Raw genomic sequence first — 27,352 nt, forward strand, 5'->3', positions numbered from 1 at the left:
ACCAGAATGTTCTCCCCTGCCATTTAGTCAGGACAAGTCCTTACAAAGGCTTCGGTCTGGGTTCCCCCTAAGCGTGCCCTCCGCAGATTCTAACTGCTACTGGTCCCCCAGACCATGCACCGCATCGTCTCCCCCACGCCCAGGTTCCTGGTGTTCCTGTAAACTTGGAGACGCCTTCGAGTTACCCAGTCCATCTCCTAGCTGGTGTGGGAATCTGGGAACCCTGACTATCTCGGCACTTTTTCCAGTGCTTTCTTCGACCAGGAGCATACTGCTCTGTGAGGCAGCCTCTTCCCTCATTCGAAGGCTTTTGCTGCTGGAAAGACCTTATATAAGTGTCAAGGAGCACCCTGCCCATTCCCCACCCCCCCCCCCCATCACCCCTTTGGCTGTTATGAGAGATGTTTTCCAGGCCTCTCACCATCCCGTTGGCTTCCACTGGAAGGGCCTTAATTTGTCAAGCTCTGATTCTGTGAGAAAGCATCCAGCCAATTCGCCTTCTAACTTACTGAGCAGAGAGGGAGTTTTTGCAGATGGGTGTGATATTAGCTGAGCCGGCTGCATAGGCACAGTCTGTGATGTAGAAGTTCTGAGAAGCTTTGGCTCAATGCTTATGGGAGAAGCACACACTGCGAGTTCCTTCCTCCAGCACCCAGGATCCATTTCAGCGTCTAAGTGACTCCGGAATCGGATGCAGGGAGCTGATGTTTATCAAGTGTCTATTATGTGCTGGGCACACAGTGCTAGACGTTCTCTGTGCGCCTCGCTAAGTACAAGTAACTTCTGTGAGGGAGAGACAGAGAGGCAGAGATGTGGACATGCCTAAGGGTCGTTGTGACAGTTGAGCCCCAAAGTTATTCCGAAAGAATGTGTGTGGTTCCATCCGGAGTGGGTGGGGCTGACATTCCCAATGCCATTCCCTTTTAGGGCCTGCCTCCAGGGTAGGCAATGTCATGATCTCACCACTAGCTGAGAAGCCACAGGCCTTTGCCATATTCGTGGGTCCTTAGCTGAGATGCTTAGGAGTTTGAACCGTGACACGAAGAAAGTGTCGGCTGGAGAAGCCACATCTTGGAGTGTCACCAAATAGGATGGTATTCACAATCGGAGTGTTTCTTGGAGCTGGAGCGTATCTGCCTTGGGGGCTGTCTGCCCAGCCCTGGGCGTCTCTGGTAGAACAAGGCCTTCTGCCCCTTCGCCTGTGCGGGATGGTTGGGGTCTCTGGGTTCCGTGTCGAGTTATGAGGAGCCCGAGTTGCCTGAGCAGCGAGGTTGTGCCAGCCGGCCGGGTGTCCATGTAAGCACTGCCGGTTTCACACAGCACCCTCCGTGGACAGGGCCCAGTGGTGAGGGTGAGGGACTCTGGGAAAGCACCCAGTTTCTCCTCTTCCTCCTCCAGAAGTTGTTCCTTATGCTCACATTCTCCCGGTTTGCCTCGAACCTCTCAGCTTAAGAAGACTCTTACCTCCGTTAACATTCGGTTTGGTTTAGCAGATGTGCATCAGGCACCTGCCGTGGGACAGATGATTTCGGGGAACGTGGCAGGGTCTCCGCTTCCGTCTTCGTCCTAGTGGAGAAGACGGAATGGCCTCGTATTCATGTAATGCGGGGAGTACTGGGTAAGGAGAAAGAAAAGTGGGCTGAAGCAGCATGCACAGGGCGACGATAATCTTTGGTCCACATGCAGACACTTTTGAGAGTGAAAGTCGTGCTAATAATAATCCTGTTGGGATGTAGACACAAAAGAGGCCATCCCTGTGCCAGTGGGGGCTTATGGCCACACGGACCGGGGATGTATGCGTGGGTCACACCTGGCTCTGTGATGGGTCATTTATACTGTAGGATGATGGAGGTATAGGATGATGGAGGGCAGTGCCTGCAGAGAAACTGGAAGCTGTTGCCCCAGTTTGCTTAGGGGCTAGAGAGGAAAGCATCTTCCGTGGGGACTGGGGACTCGACATGCTGCTGGGCCTCCGTTAACAGCTGCAAGGTTCTGTGATCCATTTCACCGCGATCTCGGTTTTGGGGTTGGGGGTGCAAGTTTGGACAGATGAAAACCACCTGGCTTGTAGGATGTTTTTGGCTACAGGCAAAAGAACACCGGACTGACAGGGCTTCAAAAACAAGGTGTTTAGGGGCGCCCGGGTGGCTCAGTTGTCCGACTCTTGATTTCGGCTCAGGCCATGATCTCACGGTTCGTGAGGTTGAGCCACGCTGTCAGCACAGAGCCTACTTGGGATTCTCTCCTTCTCCCTCTGCCCCTCCTCCTGCTCTCTCTCAAAAATAAATAAATGTGTAAAAAAAAAAAAAAGCGCCACTTAAAAAATCAAGTGTATATAGACTGACAGCCGGCAGTCTGAAGGTAGGGGTTCTAGAGTTGGTTAATTCAGTGGGTCAGTAATCATTTCAAGGACTCCTTCTAACCTTACAGGCCACCACTGTCAGCATTTTGGCCTTTGTCCTCAGGCTTGTCCCCTCATGGTCACAGCACGGCTGCCCCTGCTCCATACGTCACGTTCTCATGTAACTGTATCTGAGGGCAGGCAGGAAAGTGAGTTTCTCCTTGTGTTTGAATTTATCAAGCATGGCAACCTTCCTCAGAACCCCCGTGCTAGAATTTCTAGCAAGTCCCATTGAAGGGAAATGTGTTAATGCGCCTGCCTCAGCTCCGCGGAGGCTGAGAGCAAGTCTTGGTGCCTTCTGCCTCATCTACAGGAAGAGGTGAGGCTGCTTGCAAGGGGAGGAGAGTGATGGTCGGGTGAGCACTGATTAATGTTTGCCCTAACAAATTAAAAATATGATTTTATTTCCTTATTTGGGGGGTTGTCAGCCCTTATTGAGAAATAATATTTTATACCTCAATATGATTGGAGTCATAAAAAAATGCACCCCCTGGCTCTGGCAACTGATCTGCTTCCTTTCACTATCGTTTTGCCTTTCCTAGTAATTATTATCTCTTAACCCATGGGGACTGTTGGGGCTTAGGACCCCAGATGTCCCGCGATGCCTTCTGCGTGGCCTCAGTAGCTGCGTTCTGTGCCCCCTCCCCCCGAATAGCCCCTCTCCTTTCCCACCACTAGGGCCAGGCAGAGAACCCTGGCGGACAGAATTGTCCAGAGGCGGGGCGCCTATGTTGCTGGTGGCCCAGACAGCAGGGCTAGAGATGCCTGAGGGGCTGAGGCTCCGGCCGGTCGATGGTAGACAGCGGTCACCTTTGAGAGTAGCTGTGAGGCTGAGAGAGGAAATTGCTCCTTAGTGTGGCGTGGATACCTTTGGTCCTACAGAGTCAGTTCTCTTGCCTGTGCTGGTTCGGAACTCCGACCCTAGTGGAGGACGCTGTCTTCCTCTCCCCAGACCGCTGTCCCCTTCATACAGATGAACAGCCTGGGCTGTGGCTGCCTGCCCTGTCCCCTGGGGCAAACCATCCCTGCAGAGCTCTTTCACACTCCACTCATCTGGTCAGTTTTGTCCTCCCCTCCACCCCAGCGCTTGGTCTGTGAATCTTTAGGGCACTTAGCCCTTGCCATCACTCCCATCATCCCTTGGGGCCTCATCTGATCTGTTCTCTGAGATCATAAGCACCTCAATACTGTCCTAGTCTGAGTCATCTGCGGATAGCTCATACGGCCTGCCACAGGGTCCATGCTCCATGAAAAAACATTTTTTTCAAGCAAAGTACATATTTGCAGAGTGAGGAGAGGCGGCTTGCTCATTTTGGCCATCTCTCCAGATTTAAGACCAGTGCATCGTGGCACGGCATGGTGCCCGGATGAGCATTTATGGCTCTCTGCATAATCCTTCCTGAAGAGGAAGAAAGGTAATCCACCCTGCTGTTAGGGGTTGAGTTGTCACCCCCCCAGTACCTTGAATGTGACTGTATTTGGAGAAAAGACCCTTAAAGGGATAATTAAGGTAAAAGGAGGTCCTGTGGGCGAGCCCTAAACCAACACGACTGGTACCCTTAAAAGAAGAGGCGATAAGGACACAGGGGAGACGGGACACCTGGGAGGTGAGGACCCAGGGAGGAGGCGGCCATCTGCAAGCCAAGGAGAGAGGACTCAGAAGAAACCAGCGTGCTGATCTGAATCTCAGACTTCTAGCCTCTCGAACTGTGAGAAAATAAGTGTTTCTCGTCCAGGCTACAACGCCAGGCGTGTGGCTCCAAAACCCGGACTTTTCTCTGTGAGCGGCTGTGTTTGGGCAGCAGGGGAGACTGTCTGTCAACCCAGGGATGGGACAGGTGGTATTTCTCCCGAAACCCTTCGGGCAATGTAACAATAACTTTAAAAACCTGACATCTGTGAGGTGCTCCAGTGATAATTGCTTAGGGAGCACTTTACTTGGGTTATCTTAATTAGCCTTCACACCCTCTCTTTTATCATTGAGAAAATGAGGGCACAGAGAGGTTAAGTAATTTACCCTCAGTCACACAGCTAATAGGTGGTTTAGTCAATTTTGCTCTCATGGTGCCTCTGAAGTATCACACACGGAGATTGACAGGCTTGGCTGAGGTTTCCTGGCAGTGATCTGACAAGGTCACTGGTCCCGGGTCTGCCGCTAGTGACCTGGGTGACCTTGGGCACATCACCTGTGGATGTTTTCTCTCAGTAACCTCAGGGATTGGATGAGGAAGTATCTAACACCCCTGATCGTCTCACTCTGAGGTTCTCAGTGCCAGGCCCAGTGCCAGAGGTAGGGATTATATGCTCAGCATGGCCTGGCACAGGAAAGGAAAAAGCCCTCTGATGTCATCCTTGGCATCTGCCCACACCTAAGGTGGCAGCCCTGTGTCGACCCGACTTGGCCATTTGGACCTCTGGCGTGGCAGTTTGCTCTTTCCCTACAAAATTAATTTTTTCTTTAAAAAAAAATTTTTTTTTAATGTTTATATTGAGAGACAGAGCACGAGCAGGGGAAGAGCAGAGAGAGAGGGAGACACAGAATCCGAAGCAGGCTCCAGGCTCTGAGCCGTCAGCCCAGAGCCCGATGCGGGGCTCGAACCCACAGACCGCGAGATCATGACCTGAGCCGAAGTCGGACACTCAACTGACTGAGCCACCCAGGCGCCCCCAGAGTTAATTTTTTCAGTAAGGTGGAAATTATCTCCTTCCTGTGCCAGGGCCCATTCTCGATCTTTTAAGGAGGTGGGCTTTGAGTTAGATCCCTTGAACCGTTTGGGGTACGTGTTGCTGGGGAGTGATTTAATGTGTTTCCTTCCTCTGGGTGAAACAAACGTGGCCTCCTGCGGCCTTATTCATGCCAGAGAGAAACCAGCCACGGTGGCAGAAGCTGGGGAGCCCAGGTTGAGCCAAAGGCTGCTGCATCCTTAGCCTGCTCTTGTTTCCACATCCCGTTTGACCCAGGAAGATGGCAGGTGAGGATAAAGGCGAGGACAGCGGGATGGCATCGTTCCGGGGTTCTGCAGGCTGAAGATGGGGCATAAGACCAGGAAGGAGGTTGGCTGGGCTGCCTGTGGGCACTCAGGGACCTGGTTTTAACCTCTGATAGCCCAGCTCCTGGTTTGTCCTCATAGGGCTTTAGTGATTTTAGTGACCTCGTTAGAGGCGAGTTTACTTAACGTATCTGTAATGGATTTCAGAACCAGAAAAGTACTAAGTGTCAAGTTTCCAGTTGCCCCACGGCCTGCTTAGGACCTCCATAGTTCCAGAATCCCAAGCTCTGACTCTAGCATTCAGGGCCGAGAAGAGGCCCTCAGGTCCCAGTGGGTGAATGGACACAGAGCAGGCCTGATTGCTGTGGACGCGACTGTCCTTTATCACCTGGTCTGTGCTGTTGTCGGCCGCATCAAGGGTTATTTTTCTCTTTATTTGTTATTCACTTATTTATTTTTTTGAGAGAGAGAGAAAGGGAGAGTGAGCGAACAGGGGAAGGGCAGAGAGAGAGAGAGAGAGAGAGAGAGAGAGAATCCCAAGCAGGCTCCACCCCATTGGCTCAGAGCCTGATGCGAGGCTCTGACCCATGAACCGCAAGATGTTGACCTGAGCTGAAACCAAGAGTCAGATGCTCAATAGACTGAGCCACCCAGTTATTATTCTTGGTGTTCTTGGGAAATTGGCAGGGCTAATGTGCTTTTTCCAATGGGGACATTGAGGCAAGAGAGACCAAAGTGACTTGGCCAAGGTCACATAGCACACTGTCCAGTGAGAAAACAAATTAAGGGCTGGTTCTCCATTCAGTAACCACCACCCCCCGCCCCTCACCGACTTCAATACCTTAAAGTAAGGCATTCAAACTACTGATGGAGTATAGGCTGATTTTCAGTTGAATATCTATGACTTATAAAAAAAAATTAAAACTTGTACAAAATTTTAAACATTTAAATGTGCACCAAAGGAAAAAAAAAGCTAGTACATGGAACTTGTGATTTCATTATTGCTTAACAGGGCGCTAAGTTTAATAAAAAGTCAGGACAGGGTCAATAATAATATTACAACCGACAGATGAGTACGACAGACAACTCCAAGGTGGTGAATTGTGGGAAAGACTGCATAAGCAAGTTTGGGTTGGGTTTATGTCACCTGGCATTAGGACAGTTTTGAATAATACATGTCCCATTTCAGCCCAAGGCTACCTCTTCTCATGTAACAAATGTGGGTTCCTAAATATTTATTCATATGAAACATTTAGATATATGATTGTGATTTGTATTCACAAAAGATGGTCATTAACTAAAGACAATCTTAGTAAATATTTTTTTAAAGCAAAGAGCCCTTTTATATAGTCTCCAGTTTCTTTCAAAAGCAAATTTAGACTTTTTTTGCAAATTTAGACTTTAAAAAAATTTTTTTTAATGTTTATTTAATTTTGAGACAGAGTGAGACAGAGCACGAGTGGGGGAGGGGCAGAGAGAGAGGCAGACACAGAATCTGAAACAGGCTCCAGGCTCTGAGCTGTCAGCACAGAGCCCGTCACAGGGCTCGAACCCACGAACCGTGAGATCATGACCTGAGCCGAAGTCGGACGCTTAACCGACTGAGCCACCCAGGCGCTTCAACAAATTTAGACTTTTAAACCATGACTTCTGTTATCCAGCATTTGGATAACCAGAGACTGCTCTTTTTTTAAAGTTTATTTATTTTGAGAGAGAGAGCATGGACGTGTGTGCTAGTGGGAGAGGGGCAGAAAGAGAGAGAGAGAGAGAGAGAGAGAGAGAGAGAGAGAGAATCCCAAGCAGGTTTCTCGACAGCACAGAGCCCGATGCAGGGCCTGATCCCACAAACTACAAGATCATGACCTGAGCCAAAACCAAGAGTCTGATGCTGAACCAACGGAGCCACCCAGGCACCCAGATAACCAGAAACTTCTTAATTGGCACCTGAATAACTTTAACACAATAGTAGTTAATACATTTAATTGTTGGAAAGATCTTAGCACCTAATGTGCTATAATAAAGAGTGTTCTATTTGACATCCATTTCCCAACCAATAATAAATACTCTTGTCTAGAGGTAACTAAGGGGTACATTTTAGATCTAACTCATTCCAATAAACCTGTCATAGTTTTGTTTTATTTCATCTATCTATCTATCTATCTATCTATCTATCTATCTATCTATCTTGAAGTGGAGATCACCACTTGTAACACAGGACTCAACATTTTTAGGCCAGAATAGTCTCTTCTGCCTTGTGAGCAACGGTGACCATATTTTCTGAACCAAAAATCAGGATATGCATTTGAATATTTGAAATCAGGGTTTCTCTCGATTGTCATCTTATATCTGAATTGGGACTCTAGGGTCTCATTCTCAAATTTGTTGATGTGCTTATACAAATCAAAAAGATTTTTGTGATAAAATATATTGGCCCTACCTCCTGAGACGTATTTTCTCTTTTTAGTTTCCTCCCAAATATCTTAGCTCCTATGTTCCCAATACGATGTGTGTATGGGGTTTCCCCACCACCAAACGATTCTCTGACACCAGCTGGGTATTCTGCAGTTCAGCTCAATACTGACACTGTCTACGTGGAGATAAGATCAGATCCCACAGGAGGAGGGCTCAGTCCTACAAGACACCCCCTTGCCTCAGAGATAAGGTCAGATCCCACAGGAGAAGGGCTCAGTCCTGCAAGATATACACACCCCCTTCCCTGCCCCAGAGATCCCACAGGTTAAGGGTTTAGTCATTTAAGACACCTTCCCCCAACGCACACACCAAATTCAGATGCCTCTGACTGGCTACAGATTGGAGGTTCCAGTGACCCCACTCCTTAGGTTTGATTAATCTGTTACAGAGGCTCACAGAACTAAAAGGATGTAACTCAGGAACAGCCAAACGGAAGGAAGAGATGCGTGGGACAAGGCATGTAGAAAGAGCAAAGAGCTCCCATGCCCCCTAGGAGCACGCTACTCTCCCCAAATCTTCATGTGCCCACCAACTGGAAGCTCTCTGAACCCCATCCTGTAGGTTTTTAGGGACGCTTCATCACATAGGCACCGTTGATCAAATCATTGGCTATTGGCCACTGATCAACCTCCAGCCCTTGTTCCCTTCCCGGAGGTCCGGGGGTAGGACTGAAAGTTCCCACTTTCTAATCACGTGGTAATTTCGCTGGCAACCTGCCCCATCCTTAGGTGCTTTCCAAGAGTTCCCTCATTAACATAAACCCTCTTTGGGCAGAAAGGGGCTTATGAATAACAAGACGCCTTTTTCTCTCGTAAATTCCAAGAGATTTAGGAACTCTGGGCTAAGCACGGTAGGTGACCGAATCTATATTTCTTATCATAAATCACAATATCATACTCCTTTATTAATATAACGGTGTTAAATCAGGGGCCCTTCCCATCCCATCCCCCAAATTCCTAACAAACAACAGAACAGTTGCCTGTGTTACCTGTGGAAGCAAGTAGCTTTGTGACCTGAGCAAATGGTGGATGTTTACTGCCTGTTCCAGTTTCTATTGCTGTGTAACAAAGCACCCTAAAATTGAGTGACGTAAACGGTAACAGCCCTCCCTTCTGCTCAAGAGTCTGCAATTTGGGCAGTGCCCGACAGGTGCAGCTGGCCTCTGCCTCCACCCGGTGTCAGCTGGGACGGCTCAACCTGGACCCTGGCGCAGAGCCACTTCCAAGATGGCTCCTTCCCGTGGCTGGCGAGTTAGGCCGGCTGTTCTCCGTCCGTGGGGCTGCTCGGGCTTCCTCAGAGCACGGTGGCTAGGTTCCAAAGTGAATGTCCCAAAGAAACAGGAAGGAGCAGCTGCCAGTTTCTTACAGGCCGGACCGGACGCTGGCTCAGTTGTGAAGTTGTCGCCATCGGTCAAGCAGTCACCGAGTCTGCGTTCGGGGGTAAGGGACAAAGATCCCACTTCTTGAAGCGAGCAGTGTCAGACGTTCTGGGGGCCATGTTGAACCACCAGCACTGGTCTCACAGAAGGGGAGCATCTTTCCTTCTCACAGACCTTCTCCCTTCACGCATCTTCACTGAAGATTTCACAGTCTTTTGTGGCGGGATGAAGAAGGAAATGTTTATAAAACCCTGTTTGTTTCGTTTGAACTCAGTTATAGTGAGTGAGTGTTTTGTGTAAAGTCCCTTTTATAGTGTAGCTCTTCAACAAGTGGCTTCCCCTTGTCACGGGTATGGGGGGGCTTCTTCACTTAATAACCACTCCCAGAATTCACTGAGAGGAGGGTGCGCAGGCCCTTGGCTCTCCTGGCTGGGGGCCTTCCCCCGCATGGCATCCATGCTTACCGGCCTTCTCAGAGCCTGCCATGACAAGGGGCGCTATGGAGATGAATCAGGAGACACCCCCCCCCCCCCCCGTGCCCACCCTCAGGAGCCCAGCGTGTGTGTCGTAGCTGGAAAGCAACGACCTCAGTGTCACCTTTTCTCACAGTGCCCTCTTCAGCTGGCAGAACACAACAGGCCACGCCCTGCAGGCGACATTGGCTACTTCTCTCTACCTTTCTGGGCTCTTGAGTTTAGAATGGGCCCTGGCCTGGGAAGGCAGACGTGAGGTCCGGCTCCCCATTCTGTCTTCCTCATCCGTAAAGCAGGGAACTTGTTCTAGTCCTGAGGTTAACAAGGCTGTGGCCCACAGACCCAAGCTGGCCCAACGACTGCTTTTCCAAGTGACGTTTTACGGGAACACGGTCACACCTGTTGCTTTAAGTGTCTGTGACTGCTTCTGGCTAGTGGCAGCGGAGACCCTATGGCCTAAAATAGTTACTCTCTGGCACGTTCCAGAAAGTTTGTGGACCCCTGGTCCAGAATAATGGTTTTCAAACTTCGTTCTAGGCACAAAGTTCTTTCTTCAAATAGCTTTGAAGTTTTTTATTTTAGGCAATTCATTTAATAGCTATCACATGCCAAGCACTGTACCAAGTGCTTTAACGTTATTGACTAGTTTAATCCTGATAAAAATCCAAGAAATGAGTATTATGTAAAAAAATTTTTTTTTAATGTTTATTTATTTTTGAGAGAGACAGAGGGACAGAGCACGAGCGGGGGAGGGGCAGAGAGAGAGGGAGACACAGAAATCCGAAGCAGGTTCCAGGCTCTGAGCTGTGAGCACAGAGCCCGACACGGGGCTCAAACCCACAAGCCCTGAGATCATGACCTGAGCCAGAGTCGGACGCTTAACCGACTGGGCCACCCAGGCGCCCCTGAGATGAGTATTATTATCAGCCCCATTGTTCAGAAGAGAAAATTGAGACGGAGTTCACAGTGAGGTTAAGTAACTTGCGTAAGGTCACACAGCTAGGAAATGGCAACAGCAAGACTCAAAGTCAGCAGTCTGGCTCCAGAGTCGATGTGCTTACCCACTGTTCCATGTTGCTGCTCACTGGTGGCCTCCTGTGGAAACTGGGTAGAGCAGGGGCAGCTGGTAGAACTGATGTGGGGGTGATCAGCATCTTCCCCTTATTCCTTGGCTCCTCTCTCTGCAGCCCACAGGGCCCTCGGACCATATCTGATGACCTCGGGAGGCCGACAGGTTAGCAGATTAGTAGGGTCCTATGCTCGTAGAGGGGACTTTAGCTTCTTTCGTTTTCAGTAGGATGAATTGGCCCGGGTTGTTGGGAACTCAGGCCGGCCAGGACTTGGAGAGAACGTTATTCCCTGGGAACGAGGACTCCAGGCAAACACCGTTTCTAGACGATCGTAATTATGCCCAATAAAAATGAGTGCTCCGAGACCCAGGTCCCCATCTCAGAACAGTAACTGGGAGAAGGCATCTTTCAATTAATTGCAATGCCCCCAAACAAGTATTAAAACCAGTAAATCTATTTGGAGCCAGTTCCCAGGACCAGAGTGATTTACCTCTGAATGGAGCCATAAAATTCAGCAAGGGCACACTTCCCACGCAGAATGTCACCTTCCCAGCTCCCTCCCGCCAGCAGCTGGTAACTCCTCCTGCTGGGGGTGTTAGGCAGCGTTTCTTGGGGAGAGGGGAGCCTGGGGCTGGGGGTGGGGTGGGGCAGGGGGGCCCTTGGGGGCCGTCCATGTATGCAGAGTAGCTGTCTGGGTTGAGCCCCCCTTTCCCACAAGTGGGGAGTCTTCAGGGATGAACTACAGCCTTCCCTGCCCTTTGGGGCCCAAGGACTCCTCAGAGCAGGGGAGGTGAGGGTGACTCACTTTTACTGCCAGTGGAAAGCTGACCTTGATCTTGGTGGTGGTTTGAAGGTGACTGGAGTCTTGAGGGAGTTTATTCTTTAGTGTTTTCCTGGTCTCAACAATGGTATCTATTCAGTTTGGTGACGTAAGAGGATTCCTGATTCTTAGTGGACCCCCGCCCACGTCCCTGGCCTGTAGCTCCTCTGCCCTGTACAGAAGGGTCTGTCCTATTCTGAGGTTCCTGCTGCCACTGCCTTCTCTCCTAGATTTGTGTCCCTGCCTGCCTCACTGGGGCTTGGGACCCCCGAGGGTGTATGGGGTGGGCTGTTTCCAGGTGCTCCCCTCCTGCCCCGGGGTCCCTAACACTAACTTCTCCCCGAACCAGCAGCACACTGCTCCCCTTGACCCCCCCCAAAATGATGAAAGAAGCTTCCTAACAACCAGGAACCCCAGTCCCTTCTCTGCTGGAGATTCTTGATTTGGGGGAAAGGCGTTTAAAAAATCTTCAGATTTTTTGGGGGGGGGCGCTTTTCAGGCCACTCTTTGCTCTTCCTCGGTTTATGCAAACTGGGATTTTTCCTTGTTCTCATGAGCCACCTCTTGAGAAATGCTCCCTCCCTGTGCTCCTGCTGTCTCAGGCATGACCAGTTTGGTCCTTGGGAGTCCCACAGGCCCAGAAGGTCCCAGAGCAAAAGGGGATTTTGTGGGAGGCAAATGCTTTGCCTGCTGCATGGAAGGCAAGCCGGGACCTTGCAGGCCTGCGGGGTGATACTGCCCATGTGGGGATGACCACAGGTCAGTGCCACAGTCCTGGGGCAGCTCCATGTGCTACAGATGGCCCCCTCCGAGGCCTTGATGAGGGTCCCCAAAGCCTGGCTCTCCTCTAGCATACTTCCTCAGCTTAGGTTTTTCATTTGTTTCAAGTCCTGTTTATGGCCGACGTCCCCACTGTTTTCCATAGATCCCAAGCTTGAGCTCCGCAGCTCTGCTGTGTCACCACGGAGTGTCTCTTTTTAGTTTGTCCTTCCCGGCTGTCGAGGGCTTTTCCGTCCCTTCCCCTACAGGAAACAGCTGAGAAATCACCAGGATTGTCACACCCTTAAATAACACCAGCTGCCACTCATCTGTGTCGTATTTTATGAATTTGCCAAGTGCTCTCCTGCCTCCTGTGTGGAGTGGGCAGGTATTATTATTGTCACTCTACATAGATGCTCGAAGAGATTAAGTCTCACGTAGGACTTTGCAGCTGACAGCAGAAACAGAGGCCACATCCTCTCACTTTCAATCTTGTGCTCCTTCTACCTCATCACGGAGCCAGCCACAGACACCAGGGACAGATGGGTCTTGAGCTTTACTTCTGTAAAATGGGGTCATCGTACTGCCTATTTCGTGTGCTTAGGACAGTGCTTGCTGACAGTGCTTATCAGCTCTTGGGAGGGGTAGTAGGAACCCCATTGTGTGCTTTGGGGGACAGGCAGATCGCGTGGCTTGGGCACACCACCCAGAAATGCAGATAAAACCCTTGCCCAGAGAACCGTCGTGCAAGGTGGGAAGATTGGGCCCGCGTGTGTGGCTGTCCTGCACCTGTGTCTCTTGGTCCAGCCTCCTGAAGTCACTCCCTTTCCTCTGCCAGGGCAGGTCAGCCAGCAGCGCAAGGGCTGTCACGAGGCAGCTTATAGAGCTGAACTAACAATTCTTTGTGGGAACATGGTGCCCTTGAGCCAGGGATCTTGGTGTGCTCTGTGCGCCTTTTAACCTCAGCAGGGCTGCCAGCCCATTTTACAGACCGAGGCTGTGGCCACCGGGCATTCTGGCCCCCAGCCTTGCCCGGTGCGCTACCCTCTTTGTATCACTAAGCGCGTGCGCGCGCGCACACACACACACACACACACACACACACAGGTTCAACCCACCAATAGGCAAGTGTGTGGTGTGTAAAGGAAGGGGAGTTCACTCATTTATTGAGCCAGTATGCACTGCACTATCCCAAGCCCCATTCTAGCTGTGGGGGGTGAAGCTGTGGGCAGGACTGACCCCCTCCTGGAGCTCTCTGACCACAGATGAGGGCATGCTATGGAGGGGAATAATGCAAGGCCAAGGGCCAGGCGTCTGGGAGAGGAGTGGTGACCGGAGGGTGGTAAGGGCAGATCCCGGAGGAAGTGGGGAGTATCTGGGAGGGAGGAAGTGGGGAGTATCTGGGAGGGAGGAAGTGGGGAGTATCTGGGAGGGAGGAAGTGGGGAGTATCTGGGAGGGAGGAAGTGGGGAGTATCTGGGAGGGCCCGGGAGCATTGTCTGCCTGGGGAGCTTAAGGCCACTGGGGCTGGAGGGCAATGAGCAAGGGGGAGAAGGTGGCCAACTGGCAGCGAGGTCCTAGGGGCCAGATCGTGGGTGGACTTGGAGGAACTTGGACTCAATAGTAATGTAGGAAGCCTCTGGAGGCTTTGGAGGATGTGATCAGAAACCGGGGGGCTCGGATTATTACCTGGGGTGGGAGCTCTCCCTTCCAACCTGGCCCAAGGCTGTGATTTGAGAACCTCCTGCATTTCCTGCATTTCTGGCTTATCCCAGAGCCTCCTGCCTGGAACCCTTGAGGAAGCCTGTCCCCATTCTGGACACTGCAGTGGTCTCGCAGAGGCTGATGTAACCCTCCCCACAATGCTGAGCCCCAGCCACCGCGGCTGCGTGCTTTTGCAGAATTTCCTCTCCCGACTGTGAGCTCCGGGGACCCCAGTCCATCTTTGTACCCCTCTCACTGAGCGGCACATAGTAGGCCTCCCCAAAGTTGGGAGGAGGAGAGGAGGTAAAACCCCAAACTAGGTCTTGTGACTGGGCACCCCCTCAGGGGAGGCACTTAGAAGAGAAAGAGTTATTTTTCCGGACCTGGAAGGGTTTGTGTGTGGGGATTGCCCTCTCGAGGGTCAGGAGGGGAGAGGCTGGTTCAAGCCGTGACGCAGCAGGGACATTAGGGATGGCCTTCCCAAACTGTGGGCCGTCACCCCATTCCACTGCTCCATTTTGACGGTGATAGTTGGGATGTCAGCTGCCGCCTCGGGGCCAGCCTCTTCCTCTCCCACGCCCCTTTGAGAGGTGTTTCCCTTTGTGTCATCCAGAAGGAAATGACAGCTTTGGGAAAGCTGCAGAAATCCCCTCGAGGATCGCCGTGGCTGGATGAAAAGACAGGGACTTTTGGGAAGGGATAAAGAACACTGGATCCCAAAAGGACAGGGCTTCCTGGCACTCCTCTTTGGCGAGCAATACCTCACCGCCAGGAACCCACGTAGGTCAGGGCCTGGCTGAGAGACTGCGGATTTGGATTTGGATTCAATCATTACATTTTTTTAAAAGTCTAAGAAACAGGTAGAGTTAATACTCTCATTTATTCAACAGACATACTCAATAAGTAATATGGAGCAGCATCTATGTACCAGAGTTTTGTTTCGTGTTGTTTTTTCCTAGGAGCAAGGAATACAGCCAGTGAACGAAAGAGACAAAAATTCTTGCCTTCATTGTCTAGTCTTATAATAGGGGGTCATCTTTAAAGAAAGACCCGTGGAATCTTCCAATAGTAACACCTGGAGTTCATGTAGGCATTGGTTTGAGAATCATTAGCTTTGGGGGTGCCTGAGTGGCTTAGTCAGTTAAGTGTCCAACTTCAGTTCAGGTCATGATCGCGCGGTTCGTGGGTTCGAGCCCCGCATCCCCGTTTCGGGCTCCGTGCTGACAACTCAGAGCCTGGAGCCTGCTTCAGATTCTGTGACTCCCTCTCTGTGCCCCTCCCCTGCTCGCACTCTGTCTCTCATTCTCTCTCTCTCAAAAATAAATAAACATTAAAAAAAAAAAGAATCATTAGCTTTGTGATACAGAGGCAAGGATGGTTGGGGCAGTCAGGGTGTCCAGGGAAACAGGAACAGTGCCATTTGGAGGCCAGTCGGACAGGGTGGACATCCAGTACTCCTGCGATATGGCGGTGTTGGGGGTAAGAACGTTTACAAAGTTGAACTCGTAAATAGCTATTTCTGAACATGTTGATGTTGCGGAGGTAACTTCTCCACCACTGGTGTTCTGTTGGATTGGGATATTGAGTCTTTTCTTTTTGCCCTGGTACATCGAGCTGGTGGGAAGATGTGTTCCCTGCTCTAGGGACTAATACGGTTAAGCAATTTACAGACGAAGCACAGGCAGGTCTGTTCGGAGTCACCTCATGTGGCCGGGTGTGAGAGCTCTGGAAAGAACTCAATGAGAGCAGTCAGGGAAGGCTTCCTGGAAGAGGCAGCGCCTGTTCAGAAAGAAATGGGCAAGATGTTCTCAGAGATGGTGACATGTGAGCGTGGCTTGTGTTCTTTGGGCAGTCTGACTGGTCTGTGACAGCGGAGTTGGTGATGGTGGGACTGGAGGTTTGAGGGAAGGGGATAGTGCAGACCAGCGGGGGCTTGGCTGGTCCACAGAAGGTTTTGCAGCAGCGAGTGACCAGATAATGGGGATGGTTTGAGTACTTAGGGTGTCAGTGAATGATGGGAGGGAGCAGAGGAATGTGAGTCCCGGGAGCCAGGGTCCTATCGAACAAGTCGCGGGGACACAGATAAATCCGTCACTCCTTCTGTGCCTCAGTTTACCTCATCTGTAAAATGAAAATAAGATTTTTTTACCCCTGGCTACTTCACAGATTCATTGTGAGTCTCAGCTTTAAGGATATATGTAACAATGCTTAAACAACAACAAAAAAAAGTGAAGTGTTAATTCAAGACAGAAATCCAGGCTATGGTGTCAGGATCCCCTTCTCACTTCGGCTTTCTGTACCTGGGAGACCATGAGAAGCGACAGAGAAATCTCCCTTGCTGCGGGTAAGTGACATAGGCCACGCAGCAGCGGGCCAAGGTGAGGGCGAAGCCAACTTGCCAGCACGATGCCAACCTTTGCCATGTGATCCTCACTCAACCCCCTGAGGGAGGGAGACGTAGAGGACCCTGAGCCCGGGCTGCGGTCGCCAGCCGGGGTCACCCAGCTCAGCAGTGGCAGAGTGGGACGGATGAGACAGGGCGCCGACAGGCTCTCCTGTGTCAGTCTGCAAGGGCTCTGCGGCCAGAGAGAGCCACAGGCGGGGGGGGGGGGGGGGGGGGGGGGGGCGGCTTACACAGCCTATTCACGTGCTCACGATTTCTGGAGCCTGGAAGTCCAAGATGACAGGGTCAGCAGGGGCGATTTTTCCTGAGACCTCTCTCCTTGGCTTATGGATGGGCACTTCTTGCTGTGTCCTCACAGGGCCTTCCCTCTGTATGTGTCTATGTTCTGATCTCCCCTTCTTAGAAGGAGACCAGTCCCAATGGATTAAGGCCCACCCTAGTGACCTCATTTGTACCTTAACTCACTCTTGAGAGGCACCCTCTCCAAATGCAATCCTGTTCTGAGGTGGCGGGAGTTAGGGCTTCGACATACGAATGGGCGGGAGGGGGGACACAATTTGGCCTACGACACTTGCGTTCGGAATTTCTAGAGTGTGCCCTTTTGAGGGGAAAGGCACACTCCTGGGGGCCCAGGGAGGGAGGGCCCGGCTCCTGGCGACTGCCATAGACTCAGTGTGGGAGGGGGGCACCCTTGAGAGATGACAAGGAGAGCAGACACTGATGAGTGAGGGGTTTAGGTGCCCGGCAAACTTGAATTAGATTCATACAAGTAAACTGCATAAACAAAAAACTCCCTGAATTTCAAAAAGGTTCAATGAACTTGCTTTATAAAAGATTTCCTAACAGGTTTCCTTTACATACTGAACCTCACTAGTGTACCTCAAACGTGATTTGAGGGGCGCCTGGGTGGCTCTGTCGGTTAAGCATCTGACTCTTGATCTCAGCTCAGGTCTTGATCTCAGGGTCATGAATTCAAGCCCCACATTGGGTTCCACGCTGGATGGGAAGCCTACTTAAAAAAAAAAAAGTGATTTGATTTAACGCCATGTGATTAAGGTACTACGTTTTCAGAGCCTCGCCATTAAAAGCAGGAGGGACGGCCTATAATTAAGAATTTGCTGAACCTTCTTCTCCAAAGACCAGTTGAGCTCACAAGAGCTGACTACGAAAGCGGCCGAGGCACTCATGGGCCTCTAGGCCTGTCTGCTCTAGCTGAGTGTGTGCAAGGATCTGACTGGGCTTGGTGGGGGGGCACCCCCGACCACCTGGCCCCTGCCTGAGGCTGCGTCCTGCCTCCTGCTGTCCTAGGAGCCCGCCTCAGATCCGTGCCAGCAGCAACTCAACCTAGTCCTTCTAGACCTGTCGCTTGGGGGCAGGGATACTGACCCCCTATCACTTTAGAAGGCAGGGAGACAAACCAGGGAATCTGGAGTGTTGTCCAAACCTCATGTTAGCAATTTCAATCTGTAAACATTGGACTCCCCTCACCAGAAGCTGTAAAGGCGGCCAAGGTGACTGACTAACTCCCAGTCCTTCCTGTAAGCGGAGCACATTGCCCCGCATGGGGTGGAGAGGGGAGGAAGCAGAGATCAGAACGAGGCCCCTTACCCCAGGGGGGGCCACTGTGGGGCTCAGAGGGGAGAGTGTGTGTGCCCAGGAAAGAAGGTGGGTGACCGATCCATTTGCAGGGAAGCACATCATGATTCTCAGAGCGTAAAAGCCAGCAAGTTCTGGAAAAGGAGAACACTTTTGCAATCTGAGGCAGAGGAGACTGGGGTTTAACAAAGCCGTTTGCCGGCTGGGTGTTAGATTCTGAGTCTGTCAAGGACAGACCTCATCAATATTAAGAACCTACCACCTACCGGGCATTGTGCTACGTCCTGAGCAGGCAGTCCTCCGGCCAGAGAGCCTTCACATGGGGTTGTAGAAGGTCCAGTACTTCGTCTCTGCCCTGAAGGGGTAGATGGACCGGGGGAGGAGACGGACACTGGCACACTGAGAAAGGAGGAGCCTGGGGCCTGCGGGTTTCTGGAGGGGTCCTGGTCCAGCTTGGGGAAGTCAGGGAAGGCTGTTTATGGAATGACTGAGTATCTTTTTTTATTAAGGTTTTTTTTTTTTAATGTTTATTTTCGAGAGAGGGGGAGAGAGAGAGAGAGAGAGAGAGAGAGAGAGAGAGAGAGAGAGAACGTGAGTGGGGGAAGGGCAGAAAAAGATAGGGACACAGAATGCAAAGCAGGCTCCAGCCTCTGAGCTGTCAGCTCAGAGCCGGACGCAGGGCTCAAACCCACGGACCATGAGATCATGACCTGAGGTCAAAGTCAACCCACTGAGCCGCCCAGGTACCCCAAGGACTGAGTATCTTGAGAGTTCAATCAAAGGGTGCAGGGGGAGGGGTCAGTCTGGCCAAGAGGTGGGGAGAGGAGTGCTTAAGGCAGACGGCACATGATGTGCAAAGGGCTGGTGGTGAGAACGTGCATGTGGCTGGGTGTGAGTCAGGTATTTCTTGGGACACAGACTTCGGGGGCGGGGGGGGGGCGGCGGGAGGTGAGGAACAGGGCTGGAGAGATGAGCACGGGCCAGAGTGAAGGCCACACGGGTGGAGGTGAGTCAGCTGGACCTGTCCCAGGATCTTTGCAGATCCCCTGGGCCGGGGACCCCAGTTCTGGGCAGTCTGGAAGATTCATTCTTTGATTCTGCTGTGACGTTTAGATGGCCTCCTTGTCCTTTTCACCAGGATGCCTGGTTATTTTCTGAGCGGTGGCTGCCTCTACCCCTTCAGGTCAACGCAGAGCCTGGCAGCCTTCGTTGTTTAGGGTATATAAGCCAACTCAGGGGAACCGACCCATGTATATGGGTTCATGCCAGAGACCAGAAATAACCAGGGCTGTTTAAGATGGAGATTGCTTGTCTCTTGCATAAAAACTAGGCTGGAGGGAGGCTGACCTGAGCTGGTATGCTGATTCCGTGGGATCTTGTCCGCTTCCACTCTCCTTTGCAGGCGGCCACTTTACTCAAGGTCACCTCATGGTCCAACGGGGTGGCTGGAGGACCAGCCACGTGGGCAGGAAGGAGGAGGAACTGGGATCAGTTTTCATTGGTCCACCCGTACCTGCAAGAGAGTCTGGGAAATGTGGTTTTGCAGCTGAGCCATTACCCAAGGTTCTGTCTGGAAGGAAGACCGGGCGAATGGATACGGAGTAGGCCACCAGCAGCCTCTGCCGTGGCCTCTTGTAAGAGTGAGTCGAGGGGGACCAGCAGCACCCTGAGAGCCTGGTTCCATATACCACCTCTTTCTCTGCAGCACTCAGCACCACGCGGCCCATAAGAGATGCTGTTGAAGGAGAGATGAATTGAGGCAGTGACACAGGGGGATCCTCAATTCTGCATAGCCACCAGCAAGCCCAGGTGACCAAGCATGTTGTGTTCGGATGCATCTCAGAATATAAGCAGGACTGCATGGGCAGTCTAGTCCCACTTCTTATCTTTCTTATCTTCTTTGAGCCTCAGTTTCTCCCTCTTCAAAAAGGGAATAATCCTACCCATGAAGATTTGGGACAGGGGTGAAATGAGACTCTAGACTGTACAGAACTATATTCTTGTGAGTTCGTGGTGGAGATAGGTAGCTTGGGTAGCTTCTCAGACTCTCTTCTTCCCCTAGATAAAGTCTGGAAGATTAGATTACTATTCTGAGCTCAATTGTTTATACTGGCTTCTCTCATAGTCTCTGCTACTGGCCACAGGAATCATAATATCCCCTTGTGTTTCCAGGCATCTTTCTGCCGAGGAACTCAAAGCCTTAATTATCTCCAAACCATCTAATATTCCAAGGTACAGAAAGAGCAAGAATTATTATTTCCATCTGGAAAGTGGGCACGTAACTCATCCAAGTTCAGAGCTGCAACTAAAAACTGGTCTTTTGACTCCCAAGCCCAGAATTATTTCTCCCGTAAGAGTCTCTACAGACCTTTTGTTTTAAAGCAACAGATGCAACTCTACAAAATAATTCTTAGAGGCCCAGTGCACAAAACAGGGAACAGAAGGCCACTGGCTGTCCTGTCCACAGGATACCTCCTTGGAAATTGCCCCCTACCGCCTCTGGAGGGGGAAGTAGGAGCCCCAGCCGTCCTCTTAGTTGGAGAGACAAGGAACTTGGTCAGTGTGTGACAGTGATAGATGTCACCACACCCTGGCTTGGCCCCAGCCTGGGGTGGAGACCCTCATAGTCCAGCCCCGTCTCCCAACCCAGCCGAGACTCCCAGTCTGTATCCCAAACGGGTTCTCAAGTGCTTTCATGCTTGAAAAAATTATAAATTGTGTTACAACCGCATAACTCCAACACAAGTAATTACAATTTGTTGTCCCTTTTCCTTTTATTTTGGAATGCTTTCTATTTTCTGCCACACTTTCCAACTTTTTAATGAATCCGCCCCTGTGTCCCCATCTGCCTTCTCTGTGGTCTACATTGTCTAATAGCAGTGTAATTTTTGATATTTCTCTTGAAGAGGCAATACATTTACAGAGTTCACGAATAAAGTCAAAACAGAAAGATACGCTCTAGAAGCAATCCAAATGTTTGTCGACCTATGAATGGGTAAATAAGATGTGGTATATCCATACAAGAGAATATTATTTGCCATAAAAGGTATGAAGTCCTAATACATGATACCATGTGGATAAACTTGAGAAACATCATGCTAAGCGAAAGAAGCCAGACAAGTTACGTGTTGTATGATTCCATTTGTATGAACTATCTAGAATAGGTAAATCCCTAGAGACAGAATGAAGGTAGGTGGTTAGCAAGGGCAAGAGATGGGGGGGAAGAGGAAATCAGTGCCTCAGCGGGTAAGGGGTTTTGATGTGATAAAAATGCTTTGGAACAAGTAGAGGCGGTTACACAACATTGTGAAGGTACTATGTGAATTTTACCTCAATAATTAAAAAAAGATACGCTCTGAAGTACGGAAGTATCGTTCGCGCTCTGTCCCCATCCACCACACCCCCCTTCCTTCTTGTCCTACTCTCTCCTAGAAATAATAATTTTTTAAAAAACACCACTGAAGATTTCAAACAGTTGTAAAAGTAGACAGACTATTCTAATGAGCCCCTGGAGACCCATCACCCAGCTTTCCCAGTTATCCTCTCGTGGCCAGGCTTGATTCTTTTCTGCTGTTTGCTTGTCTACGTGTGGACTTTTTGACATGAATCCCAGATGCCATATTATTTCGCTTATAAATAAAGCAGAAAAATAAAAGATAAGAATGCTTCTTAAAAAACATAATCACAGTAGGTGGTGCCTTTAATAATTTGTTTCTTCTTTCCTATTTCTTCATGTACTGCAAGGAATAAATTCTTATTTTGCCCTCTCTTACCTCAAAGGGGACATACTGAAAATGCGATCCGTATTTTGGTCTTTCACCTATCAGAATATTCTGTAGATGTCGCCTACACCAGCACATAGTGGCCCTCTTTGCGTTTTTCCCAAGTGTGTGATATTCTCTCATTTGGCTGCATTATAGTGTATTTGCCCATCCGCTATTTCTGGATGTGTGAGTGGTCTCCTGATAGTCTGAGCTGGACGCTGCAGACTGAGGGGTCAAAGGCAAATCATACTTGGCTCCTGGCCTCAAGGAGCCTGGACTAGGCAGATTCTCCAGAGAAGCAGAACCAGTAAAGAAAGGGTCCTCCTGGGGCCCGCTGTTCTTTTTGTGACATCTCTTTGTGGTATTTCTAGATGGTATCTTTGTGTGGCATCTCTGTGCGGTTAGTTTGACTTCCTTCTAACATGGTGGTCTGAGCGCAGCTGGCCTCTTTCAAGATGGCTGGCTCCTCTCGGAACACAAAAACAAGCTGCCAGACCTCCTTCAGGCTCAAGTCTGGAACAGATAGAATGTCACGTTTGCTGCATTTCTGAACATCCAGTCGCACACTGGGAAGCATGGATGATGTTCCATCCGCCTAGGGAATGTAGTGGGATGTCTGGATGCTCAGTATCATCAGACAGAGTGCTGGACTGTCTGAGGCCCAGCTCTGGGGGGTAACTTCCCATGAGACCTAGCCCAAGGCTCACTCCCCTCTCTGCATCTAAGATGGGGATGATAGAAATACCAGCCAGTCTCCTGCCTGCCTCACAGGGCTGCTGACAGGTCCAAATGAGATGAGACAGTAATAGCCAGGAAAGGTGTTGGGTTCGGCCGGGTTTTGGGGATCCTCCCTCCCTGGAGCTGCCACCTTGAGATACAGCAAGTCCTGCGTGCACTGCCAGGATTCCTGGGGGCAAGGATCTGGGAGCACAGGCACCCGTCGGGGTCGGTGGGTCGGGCTCGAGCCAATGGGGCGTGAGGGGCTGACTTTCGCATTGGGTGGGGGGCTTTATAGCTTTTAACTCTCGTATGCTCGTAGCAGTTTTGAAAGGTAAATGTCACTCTTGGAGCGCCTGGGTGGCTCAGTCGGTCACAAGTCGAAGCATCTGACTTCGGCTCAGGTCATGATCTTGCGGTTCGGGAGTTCGAGCCCCGCATCGGGCTCTGTGCTGACAGCTCAGAGCCTGGAACCTGCTTCCGATTCTGTGTCCCCCTCCCTCTCTCTGCCCTTCACCCCGCTCATGCTCTGTCTCTGTCTCTCTCTCTCTCAAAAATAAACAAACATTAAACAAATAAAAAAAAAAGTTAAGTGTCACTCTTGCCTCTTTGACAGATGTCCCCATGGTGACACAGCTGAGTGGCAGAGCCAGAACTCCAGCTCGGGCCTGTCAGGCTCCCAACCTCGTGCCCTTTACCCACAGAGCTGGCGCTGGCTGGGGAGAGAGACTCTTGGCAAAATACCAGAATTTTCCTTACTGTGAACACTGTCGACTTTAATTAGATTAATTTTCACTTTTTTTTTTTTTTTTTTTTTTTTGCCTTAAGGGGGTTTAAAGACGATGCCGGGGGATTTTAGCAATGCACGGTGAGGAGAGCTGAGGCCTTGGTGTGAGACCCTCTGAACTCGAGAATGAGTCAGAGGTGCATTTATGTATCTATGCGCCCCCCTGAGCAGCCCCCCTCGCCCCACGAGGTGGGAGGGATGGTCAGTGGAGACCCCGCCTCTCGGTCTAGCGCTGTTCTCCTGGGATGCTCTCCACTGCTCAGCCCAGGCACATCACAATTGCTGCCTGCTTGGCGTGCATTTTCATGAAAGCTGCTTTGTGCATGCATCCGCCCCCCGGGTTCTGGCCCCGGCGCCAAGCCCTGGTTATCTGGAATAAATAAATTGCAGCAACTATTCCTGCAGTCCTCTCCTTCTAAGGGAGACTGCCCAAGTAAGGGCGCTTGTCTGGACCAAGGCCTTTGTAAATGAGAGCACTTTCCCAATTTCATCCTGAGAAGCCAACGGCAAACATTTGTGGAGGACCCAGGGCCTGCCAGGCGGGCCCCGAGCTGGAGAAACGTGCCTCGTAGAACAATTGGCCTCAGAGAGAGCTTGCTGGAGAACAATTGGGGCTTGTGGATGGTCTCTCGCTGACCTTGGGCAGCAGTGCCTGCATTATGCAAGACACCCAGGTGTGCCCGCTGGCCCTGGCTCGGGAGCAGGTGCGCCTGCCTTTGGGGAGCTGAGCTGTGGCTGTGCGGTCACTTGCACCCTAGCTGCCCGGGGCAGCACTGACCTTCGGAAGGGCAGACATGTGGCCGTTGGGGCTTTGCCAAGTCAGCCGCCAGCCCAGGAGAGAGGCACTTAGCAGAGCATAGTGCTGTCTCTGCTCCTCCAGCCTGGCCATTTTTTTTTAATGTTTATTTATTTATTTTGAGACAGAGCGACTTCCTTCCTTTATTTATTTATTTATTTATTTATTTATTATTATTATTATTATTTTTTTTTTTTTGGAGAAAGAGCAAACAGGAGAGGGGCAGGCGGAGAGAAGGGGGGAGAGAGAACCCCAAGCAGGCTCCGTACGGTGGGTGCAGAGCTGGACGCAGGGCTCCGTCCCACGAACCGTGAGATCATGAGCTGAAATCAAGAGTCAGACGCTTAACCGGCTGAGCCACCCAGGGACGCTGAGGCCTGGCTGTTTTTATTGGAAAAGCAAAAACACATAAATGTTTTGCAATAATTGTGGGAGGCCAGGCTCATTGGTAACTTACAGCCTTTCTCTGAGATGAGGCTTTGTTCATCTGAGGACCTTTGCCCGATTGCCCCACCTCTCGCTGGTATCCTCATCCGGGGCCTCGCTCACTGCTGTTTGCACTTTCCCGGTCCCTTTTCTCTGTAGGTCTCTACTTCAGCCAACACACACACCGGAATAAGTAGGCGAAAAGCCGCCTCTGCACGGAGACTCCTGGTTTCCAGATTCACTGTGCCAGCTGAGGCCTCGCTGTTGAATCGCCAACACCAAGTTTGTAAAGTAAAACCAAATAAAACATGGTCCCATGGAGACCCAAGTACAGGATATGTGTATGACACAAACAAAACAGAGGAAAATGACATAGGTAGGATTCGGTCTGCTCGACTGTACCTCTTATTTATTTATTTTGTATATATATACTTTTTAAAAATATTTATTTATTTGAATCTTAAAAAAATTTCTTTAAATGTTTATTTATTTTTGAGAGAGAGAGAGAAAGAGACAGAGCACAAACAGGGGAGGGGCAGAGAGATAAAGAGACACAGAATCCAAAGCAGGCTCCAAGGTTTCGAGCTGTCAGCACAGAGCCCGACGTGGGGCTTGAACTCACCAGTCGTAAGATCATGACTGAGCCAAAGTCAGACGCTTAACAAACTGAGCCGCTTGGGCGCCCCAAATGTTTATTTTGGAGAGAGAGAGGGAGAGTGCGCAGGGGAGGGGCAGAGAGAGAGTGAGACAGAGGATCCAAAGCAGGCTCTGTGCTGTAGCACAGAACCTGAGGTGGGGCTCAAACTCACGAACCACGAGATCATGACCTGAGCTGAAGTTAGACGCTCAACTGACTGAGCCACCCAGGTGCCCCTCAACTGTACCTTTTACTAATTTAGACTATAATCCTTTCTCTGCTTCATAAGCTTGGTGTTTGGTGATTTCAGGGCTTGTCTTTTGTCTGGTTTTGTTTTTTGGCTTTCTCCATCGAGGGAATAGTATTCTAAAAGGTTGAAATTGCTAATTATTCTTAAAACTCTGAGAGCCGCTTATGTGGGATGTGTGATATTAGAGCCCTTCATGTTGTCAGCCACGATAGCAAATGTGCATCCAGAGCCTCTAAGAGAGTGTTATGAGAGGAATTACTAAAGAGAAATCATTGTACCTGCTTAGGAAAAGCCACTGACGAGTGAATCTGATCAGAGCGTCATCTGGAAGGCGTCAGGTGGGAGGTCTGACTCAGGCATAGCGTCAGGCATGAGTCACAGCCTCTCTTCCCCTTTAATGACCTGGGCAGAGAGGGGTCTGCCCAGGGTCCCTGTGTCATGGTCCGATACCGAGCATAGCAAACTGGCCTGGGGACTCGGACTGACTCTCGGAGTGAACTTGAGATTTGAGACATGAGGAGAAAACCACAAGCAACTGTGGCTCCAGAAGAATCCTGCCTCATCCATCCTAGACAGGGTGGTCGGGTAAAACGGAATCTGACATGTGTCCCTGCCTCAGGACCAGAGGGTGGTGACGGAGTTCGGGTTTTTGAGGCAGGTGGTGTCAAAAGCCAAATCCAGAAGGAAATGGTCTTGTTTTGGGGATCTATTACTCTTTTTGCCCTCAGAGATGTTAATCCATACAGAATGTGAGGGCTTGGTTCCTGAGATGTGCCCTTCTGCCTGGTTTCTCTCACACTTCTTTTGGTCTTTCTTCATTTGTCTTCAGTCAGGTCACCCAAACATATGCCATGGCCCTGCGTGGCCCTCATCTCTGGTTCTTTCTCTGCTATTTCTTTAAAATAAAAGCTTTATTGAGATACAATTCATATACCATAAAAATTCACCCTTTTAAGGTAGGTGGCTTTTTCTGATTTCACTCATACGTGGAATTTAAGAAACAAAAGAATAAAGGAAAAAGACAAAGTAAGAAACAGACTCTCAACCATATAGAACAAACTGATGGTTGGGGAGGTGGGGTGGGGGGGACGGGTGAAATAGGTGATGGGGATTAAAGAGCGTACTTGTCATGATGAGCACTGAGTAATGTATAGAATTGTTGAATCACGACATTGTACGCCTGAAACTAACATGACACTGTATGTTAAGTATGCTGGAATTAAAATTAAAAACATAATAAGGAAATAAAAATAAAAAAGTAGGTGGCTTTAATATGTTCACCATGTTGTGCAACAATGTCTTCTATCCAGAACACTTTCTAGATGCATCATTTTTTGTTTTCTGGAAGAGTGCCATCCAGCGCGTTTCCATGACCTCCTTCCTTATTCTCCCCAACTCCCTGAGCCCTAGGCAACAACTCATCTACTCTCTTTCTCTGTGGATTTGCCTATCCTGCACCTCTCACATAAATGGAGTTCTAGAAAATGCGGTCTTTTGTGTCTGGCTTCTTTCACCTAATATAGTGCCTTCAAGGTTCATGTTGTAGCATGGATCAGTGCTTTATTCCTTTTTATGGCCAAATGATATTCCAATATGTGGTTATACCACATTTTAATGTATCCATTAGCCAATGAGAGATCATTTGAGGGTTGTTACCATATTTCAGTTATTATGATGAATACTATATAATACTACCCTGAGCGTTCATGTACACGTTTTTGTGTGGACCTGTTTTTAATTTTCTTGGATAGGTACCTTGGAGTGGAATTATTGGGTTTATGTGGTAATGACCTTTTGAGGAATTGCCAGACTGTTTTCCAAAGTGGCAGGACCACTTTACAGTCCCACGAGCCATGGACGAGGGGTCTAGTTTCTTCACATCCTCACCCACACTTGGGTATTGTGTGTC

The 27,352-nt window shown here is 50.1% G+C and overlaps 1 protein-coding gene and 1 long non-coding RNA gene across 13 annotated transcripts in view; one reads left to right on the forward strand and one right to left on the reverse strand.

Moving 5' to 3' along the window:
- The window catches only part of CTIF (cap binding complex dependent translation initiation factor), a 292,743-nt gene that overhangs the window by 8,258 nt on the left and 257,133 nt on the right, over positions 1 to 27,352 (forward strand). Inside the window, exon 2 of one of the 10 annotated variants that reach the window (XM_053205574.1) lies at positions 24,716 to 24,932. The exons of the other annotated variants lie outside the window; for them this stretch is intronic. The gene's annotated coding sequence lies outside the window, so the exon portion shown is untranslated. The remainder of the gene's footprint in view (positions 1 to 24,715; positions 24,933 to 27,352) is intronic. 10 annotated transcript variants of the gene reach the window in all.
- Positions 14,940 to 19,869, reverse strand: LOC113602264 (uncharacterized). 3 transcript variants are annotated; one of them, XR_008291445.1, is made up of 5 exons: positions 19,414 to 19,869; positions 18,333 to 18,561; positions 18,079 to 18,200; positions 17,350 to 17,479; positions 14,940 to 16,187 (listed from the first exon to the last, which is right to left on the reverse strand). It is a non-coding gene; the product is annotated as an uncharacterized LOC113602264 (long non-coding RNA). The 3 variants fall into 3 exon arrangements; XR_008291443.1 differs by lacking the exon at positions 18,079 to 18,200 and having other exon boundaries at positions 17,350 to 17,482; XR_008291444.1 differs by lacking the exons at positions 14,940 to 16,187; positions 18,079 to 18,200 and having other exon boundaries at positions 16,913 to 17,479; positions 19,414 to 19,865.

The sequence above is a fragment of the Acinonyx jubatus genome, chromosome D3 (genome assembly GCF_027475565.1).
Source record: "Acinonyx jubatus isolate Ajub_Pintada_27869175 chromosome D3, VMU_Ajub_asm_v1.0, whole genome shotgun sequence".
Taxonomy (NCBI): domain Eukaryota; kingdom Metazoa; phylum Chordata; class Mammalia; order Carnivora; family Felidae; genus Acinonyx; species Acinonyx jubatus.